The sequence below is a fragment of the Pristiophorus japonicus genome, chromosome 4 (genome assembly GCF_044704955.1).
Source record: "Pristiophorus japonicus isolate sPriJap1 chromosome 4, sPriJap1.hap1, whole genome shotgun sequence".
Taxonomy (NCBI): domain Eukaryota; kingdom Metazoa; phylum Chordata; class Chondrichthyes; family Pristiophoridae; genus Pristiophorus; species Pristiophorus japonicus.
In genome coordinates this window covers 67,882,083-67,890,213 of record NC_091980.1, presented here as the reverse complement: position 1 = coordinate 67,890,213, position 8,131 = coordinate 67,882,083, and positions in this window count along the sequence as shown.

The following is an 8,131-nucleotide window of genomic DNA, read 5'->3' as shown; positions in this document are numbered from 1 at the left end:
TTCATTAAATTCGACCGGTGATATGATCCCTTCACGCTGGAGTCTGTCCAGTTCAATTGCGACCTTCTCCCTCATCATATACGGCACTGCCCGAACTTTATGATGGACAGGTCTTGCATCTGAGTCCATGTGGATCTGCACCTTGGCTCCATGAAGTTGCCGATACCTGGTTCGAACAGCGAGGGGAACTTGCTCAATACTTGGGCACATGTATCTTCCGACGACGACAATGCCTTTACAGTTCCAGTCACATCTAATTTTCTCCAACCAGCTCCTGCCGAGCAGCGTTGGGCCATTGCCTGGAACAATCCACAGCAGTAAATCGTGAACCACACCGTTATGCGACACATTAATTTGTGCACTGCCAATCACATTTATTAGTTCTTTGGTGTACGTGCGCAGCTTGGCATTAACAGGGCTCAGCCTGGGCCTCACAGTCTTAGTATCCCACAGCTTATTAAATGCCTTCTCGTTCATGATCGATTGACTCGGCCCTGTGTCCAGTTCCATCGATGCTGGTATCCCATTAAACTTCACATTAATCAAAATTGGTTTACTCTTGGCTATAATGGAGTACAGTCCATACACTTCCTCCTCTGGCATCTCGGATTGCGTATCCGGATCCACGCTAGTCTGACTCTCATCCTCCATGTGGTGTGTCGCAGCTCGCTTGCTCATCTGCGGACACTTGCGCTGGAGATGCCCCACTCTCAGACAGCCTTTGCAACTATATTGCTTAAATCGGCACTGCTGGTGCCGATGATTTCCCCCATAACGCCAACACGGAGAAGTCGGATACACTCCCGCTGGCGGACTTTGGGCAGCCACAGATTTCGCGAATGCAGTCAGATGGGCCCTGTCATGTGCCACTCTGCAGAACACCGAATCATTCGCGAAGGCAGCCGGATAGGCCCTGCCATGTGCCGCTCTGCCGAACGAATCGCATTTACAGTACTGACCGAGATTCGATTCTTCACCGATATTTGCTTTAAACTCCTGTGCGTCGTCATACATGATTGAGCGATCTGGATGTCCCTTTTTAAATCCAACTCCTCCACCGCCAGAAGTTTGCGCAGCATCACCTCGTGGTTGATACCGATAACAAAGAAGTCCCGCAGCATGTCTGCCAACACCGTCCCGAACTTGCACGGTCCCGCTAGACGTCTCAGGTCGGCAATGAATTCCGCCACGCTCTTGCCCTCCGATCGATCGTGTGTATAAAACCTGTATCTCGAGATGATGATGCTGTCATCTGGCTTGAGGTGCTCCCGTACCAATGTACACAACTCCTCATACATTTTCTCTGTTGGATCACTGGGCATGAGTAGATTCTTTATCAGACCGTAGATCTTTGAACCGCACACAGTGAGGAATACGGCCCGGTGCCGATCTGCATCATTGACCCCCTTCATTTTGTTGGCTACGAAGTACTGGTTCAAACGGCTCACAAAGTCTGCCCAATCTTCTCCTTCCACGAATCGCTCTAAAAATCAAATCGTGCTCATTTTGCAAACAAAGGCTCTTGTATTCTCATCGCCAAATGTTATGTATGCAATAAAGGTACAAACTGAGTACTGTTTAATTGAACAAGGTACAACCTTGTTCTGCTTTATTACGGCCCAAAGTGCCTGACTCACAAAATGGCTGGCCTTTTATACCAGAGCAGCACCATGTGCGTACTGCTCAGTGGCCTCCAACAATGACACCATCTGGTGGCTACAAACCGCATGTACATATATGACACCAAGAGAGGCACAGAGGGAAGCTGCAGGCTTGTCTAAAAGGGAATCGAGCCTGGGGCGGCAGCAGGATAGTAGGAAGGTCGAAGAGTAATGAAGGATTGGGGTAAGGATTTGGGAGGTCAGAGTATCCGAGAGAGGAGAGATGAAAGGCGTCATGATGACAGGAGAGATTGATCAGGGAGAGATAGAGAGAAAAGGCGGGAGAAGGAAGTGGAAATAGAAGTCAATGGCTCGGGTCCGAAACAGCAACCAAAATGCGCATGCAAATAGACACGGGGAAAAATTAACTCAATTTACATAGTGAATACTACAATAGAGATTTTACAATAGAAGAATCACTATAATCAAGAACAATTATATTAAAACAAAATTGATTAATATGTAGAATAATTATAAATGAATTTAAAATCAGAACTTCAGTAATTGAAAAGTTAAATCAGTCTTTAGCTGTCTTAATAAATCAATTCACCTGTAGATCAAAAAGTACAATGAGAAGTAATTATTCCAAAGACTGTTGATCTAACTTCTTTCCTGCGATTGTTTGAAATGTCACTCTCTGTCCTGTGATTGCTATAACATGGCGCTTTCCACTGTCCTGTCCTGTGACAGTTGGAACTGATGGAGGCCGAAATTCAGGGTCCAGATAAGGCCCGTTTGCGGCGGCCATGCGGCGGAATCAAATGGCCGCCACGTTGCAGTCGATTGGCCGCCACGACCCAAATTCAGCTCAGGGATTTTTAGGCCTGTCCCCACTTCCGCCCCGCTGCTGCCAACTGCTGCAAGCATGTCATAAAAGCATACACCGACGATCTCCCGCACTTCCAGCACACCCCGCCCCAAATTTACCTGAAAAAATCTTTACTCCGCTGTTCGATGCCCCCGACATGTTTTTATTTTTGCCAGCTGACTTCCCAATCGGCCAGCCAATTATTGCCCCGGGTTCGGCTGAGTCGCCAACAGGCAGTCTGGCACTCCTTCTTCGGTGCCAGGTCGCTGGCCCAGCCGAAACCCTCCCCGGTAGCCCAGTGGCCGAACCTACAGAATCGCCGATTCGCTCCCCTTTAAATGAAGGGAGAGACATGGTGACACACACATGCAGTGATGTCACCACCGCGCCGCTGAATGACAGCGGCGGAGTCTCGGTCCCGCCCCAACTTCCGCCCCTCACCAGGACTTACCGCTGCACTTCCGCCCCCGTTATGACTGACTTCCGGTCTTGTCGAAAAAACGACAAAGACCTGAATATCGGTCAGGAGGCGACCTCTTCCCATGCAGCGGTAAAACCAGATAAGAAATCATAGGTGCGCCAGGTTTCTGGCGTGCCTGAATTTCGGCCCCATGCCCTCTACTCTCCTGTCCTGTGATTCTATGAACTGGCACTTTCTGCTCTCCTGTCCTGTGATTCTTTGAAATTGCGCTCTCCACTTTCTTGTGACAGTTTGAACTGGTGCTCTCGACTCTTTGACCTATGATTATTTGAATATCCACTCTCCTGTTCTGTGAGTTTCAACTCAGAGATATAGGGCCCAAATTTGGTCCCGGCTAAGGCCCGTACATTTCTCAGCGGCCCCCGGGTGGGAGGGCCGTTTTTACTGCCTGCTGCTGTCGGGTCCCATCAGGAGTCATTTTCGGCACCGTTGTGTGGGCGGGAGTGGCAGTCGGTGGCCGGGACCGGGCGGGAATGGGACTCGGCGGCCAATGTCACTACTGTGCATCAGTTGGAGGCCTCTCAACTTGTGGATCTTTGCGTGAGATTTCGGGTTTTGGTTTTTTTGTAGTTTTCTTGATCCGACATGTAGTCCTTTCATGGTCTTTGGAGGCTGATTGGGGAACTGCACATGCGCATAAAAGGAGAGCACTTTATTCCACCTGTGAGTGTGAGAGGGGAGAGGAGAGAGTTGGAGGTTAGAGAGCAGAGAGGTGGCATTACAGAGGACAGAGTTGGAGGTTAGAGAGCAGAGAGGTGGCATTGGAGAGGAGGCAGTCTGAGTTGCAGAGGGGCAGTGTGAGAAATTTAAACCCACAAACTCTTCAATAGCCATTCATCATCATTGAGGATGACTGGCCAGGAATCTTCAATGAAGACTGCCAAAACCAGGCCCAGAGCTCCGTGGTTCAATGAACAGGATTTGGAGGAGCTAGTGACAGAGGTGGAGCGCAGGTACAACTAACTCACCCGGGATGGTCGTGGCAAGCCTCCACCAGCCCAATACTGACACCTTTGGATGGACATCGGTGAGATGGTGACTGCAATGGGCAACGTTGAGCGGGATGGGGACCAATGCCGCAAACATTGGAACGATTTGCTGCCGTCAGTAAGAGTGAGTACAAATTTATTCGCCCCCTCCTCTCCAAGACCAAAAACGTTGTGCACCAGATGTGTGTGTGTGTGGGAGTGTGTAGGGGGGGGGGGGGGGCATTGGCAAAGGGGCTATAGGTTGCAATGTTTCTTTGTGCAGAGAAAACAAGCAGCCAAACAAGCAAGCCTGAGTGCAGTGGGAGGGGGCCAAGAAGATGTGGTCAAATCGACCAGACTGGAGGAGCGTGCATTGGAATTGGTGAGTGACCACCGCCGTGCAACCACAGACATTGATGCAGATCCGGTGCTACCGTGCGGTAAGGTTATACTCATCTCTGGTGTCAGCGATGCTCATGGCATGAAAGTACATGCAATGTTAAGGCACTAGTGGTTGAACGCACACTTTGTGGCCCATTATTGGTGTGGACATGTACAGATGGAACACTTTGCTGGCATAATGTGAGATGGAATGGCTCACATCTCAGCTTGACCACCATCACCGCCCCCCCGCCCCCTGACAGACTGAAATGTTGTCCTCTACTTGCAGGTGATGAGTCGGACAGCACGGATCTAGAGACCATCGACCTCTGGCCTTCACTGAAGCCATCGGACCCCAGCATCTCCCACCCCGACATCCTCCACACCCGAAGACACTGGATCCTTCCTGCACCACCCTCCCCCCCACCCCAACAGATCACCCATTTCCGCTGCTGCCACCTCCACCATCCAGGGCCAGGAAGAACAGGAGAGAGACGAGGGAAAAGGGCCCATCTTTCTGCCTCTTGACCTGGAGGAGCCGGAAGCTGCTGACATCAGTCTCCTGCCATGTGAGCCAAGTGTCCACAGAACCTTGGCGTCGGGCTCCGATTTCCTGGGCTTTCCAACGGACTCCACAGACGCAAGCTCAACCAAGTGCAGAGGCCATGGCTCAATGGGAAGCAAGGCGCCAGCACCCAGCAGCAGCGAGCATCCACCTACGGATGAATTACGGCTCTCTGTACTCAACCAGATGGTGCAACTATCAAGCACCAGCGTGGGGATAGGTCACGTCATGCTGCAGACCATAGCTGGGATAGCTGGCAGCATCACCTCCTTCTCCCAGTACTATGGGCGAAGGTGTGGCGAATGAGGGTACGGGCCCAGAGAGCCGAGGGCCTAGGGGCAGCACGGGCCTGCCCACACTGCGATATGTGTGTGCACTATGTCCATACAGCAAAGCAAGTCTCCAGTCATCCTGGTTCAACCCTTGCCACTAGATAAAGGCCTAGCTCTGTCGAGCCTGTGTGGTGGCTGATGTGCAACGGTCACCACACGTTAAAAAAAATCCACACACCGGCATCTTCCACCCCCTCAACTGGAGTTCAGGACTCGAACATCGGGTCCTTCATTGAAATATCTGTGAACTCTTGTGGAAACAAATCATCCTCGTTAGAGGGACCAGCTATGATGATGAGTATGATCAGAGGGTGGACCGGCTCATTACAGTCTTGGAGCGCACAACGGAAAGCATTGAGGCCATGAGGCAAGAGATGGCTTCTACACACGTAGTACAAGCCCCTGACCCCATACCCTTAAGGCAGACAGATCTGGAGGAGCAGGAGATCCCTGCGCCTTTGGTCCCGCACCCGACCTTTTCACCAAGACGCACACGTCTGCACACATCCCGCTGCCCTCCTGCACAACCTCCTCAACCAGAGGCAGTGATGGGCAGGGAATCGCCACGCCATCGTGTAGGCGTGGGGAGGAAGAGGACATCGGGCATCGCTGCAAGGAGGGGGAAGGGAGGTGATGGTGCCGGGTAGAGGGGTGGGTGTTGCTCCTGTAAATTTATGTAAATGCAATAATCTTATGTAACCTTTGTTATTGTGCACTTGTAAATACACTAACATTGCTGACCTTCTGTTGGTGCGTGTGTCATTTTAACGTCATGTGTGGTGTGTTGCGAGAAACACACATTTGTCCCTCAGGTCATCTGCTTCATCAGGAATATCTTTCCATCCACATCTGACTGCAGTGTATGGGTCCTGTCATCAGGCCATCGCAAGATAACAAGGAAGGATCACCAATGCAGGAAGCCTGCCAATCAATTACTCTCAGTTTACCTACTTGCAGGGCAGACCTTAAGGCTTGCATTTCAACCCTATTTTTTCGAGGCCAAACATGGAGGATTGCCACCCCTGAGATGAAATGGTCATCAGTGACAAAATTAATTAATCAGCTTGGATGTACAAAATGTGACATGCTGAACACTTTTCAGTTGCTCATAATAATTTTCCCTTCACCATTGGACTTCTCAATGAAGGACTTTCAGCAAGATTCAACAAAAAAGCCTCCATCAGCTTAGATACATTTCAGTCGCTTTTATGACATCCAATTTAAACATCACCATCAGCAATAAAGTAATGCAACATGCACCCAACTTTTTTCCAGCAGTCCCACTCATATGGTGCAGCATCCGCTCGGCTGCCGTGATGTGATGGCCTCCAGCACTCCCTCCCACCCATTCTCCATGTTGCCCGACTGCCATCAGATCACCAGCCTCTCGTTCTCCGTGCTGCCCGACTGCCGTCCACCTCTCCCTCCCTCCCACCCGATCTCACTGCTGCCCGACTGCTCTCCACCTCTCCCTCCCTCCCACCCGATCTCACTGCTGCCTGACTGCTCTCCACCTCTCCCTCCCTCCCAGCCGATCTCACTGCTGCCTGACTGCTCTCTATCTCTCCCTCCCTCCCGCCCGATCTCACTGCTGCCCGACTGCCGTCCATCTCTCCCTCCCTCCCGCCCGATCTCACTGCTGCCCGACTGCCGTCCAGGTCAGACCTGCTTTTCCCGAGCGGTCCTTCTGGCAGGTGGCAGGACTTTTCCAACATCCAGCATGAGCGGGCGGCACGATCTGATGTCGGCGGAACCCTTCCCCACCAATCTTCCGCTGGGCAGAATCTCGATGGCAGATGGGCGGTTCCGGAGGAATCGCCCAAAAAGCCGACATTTGTGGCGGGACCTCGGCAGATACAGGCAGAACATCGACCAATTTCGGCCCCATAGTTTCTAAATAGTTTTGGTTTCAAATACAGAGTAAAGCTCCTTACACATTGTCCCATCAGACAGATCCTTTTCTGCTCATTTTATTATTTACACCTACACACACTTGTGTAACGTGGAAGATGAGTTGCTCACAGAATTTAGATAAATACTTTAATCACAGAAGCTTTTAATCTAACTCTCAAGAGCTCTTCAGATATACACTAATCTTAAACCCTGTTCACAGGAGCTATAAATTTAGATTTGATGCTAATTTATTGGTTAATCTAATCCCAACATCATCATTGGTGCAATTCAAAATGATTCAGATAACAATACTCTTACTTAAACATTCTAGATTAAAACTTACTTTAACTTACTCACCTCGATTATCATAATGCAGGCTAGCATGTATCGACACAATGATGCATATATATGATGTCATCTTTTCTTAATCATAGAATCTTACTGCACAGAATGAGGCCTGTTGGTTTAGCGTGCACGTGCCGGCTCTTTGAAAGACCTATCCAATTAGTCCCACTCCCCTGCTCTTTCCCCATAGATCATCATTTTTTCCCTTTTGTGCTAAGGAATGACAGGTCAATTGCAATGTAAATAAATGTGAAGTTAAGCATCTTATAATAAAGCATACACATGAAGAGCAGTAATACTCTCCACAATCGAATAGCCTGCTAACACTCATTTTTTATTAAGAATCAGTACGTGTGTGATATACCAGAGCATTGTCGATCTGTGTAGAACTGAACTCCACCAGGAGTCTATGTCATCAGGACAGACGATAAGGGGATTAGGGGTTATGGTGGCGGAGCTGAGTCCATGATCAGATCAGCCATGATCTTATTGAATGGCGGAGCAGGCTCGAGGGGCCGTATGGCCGACTCCTGTTCCTAGTTCTTATGTTCTAATGACAGGAGTGGAGAAAAGGCAATAAAACTGAGAGAAAAAGCTTGGAATGAGAAAAGATGATTGGCCTCATCAAGTCCATTCTTTTCATAGGCCATTTCAGATTCACTCTATCATGGACATTACCGAACGTATTTAATCTCCT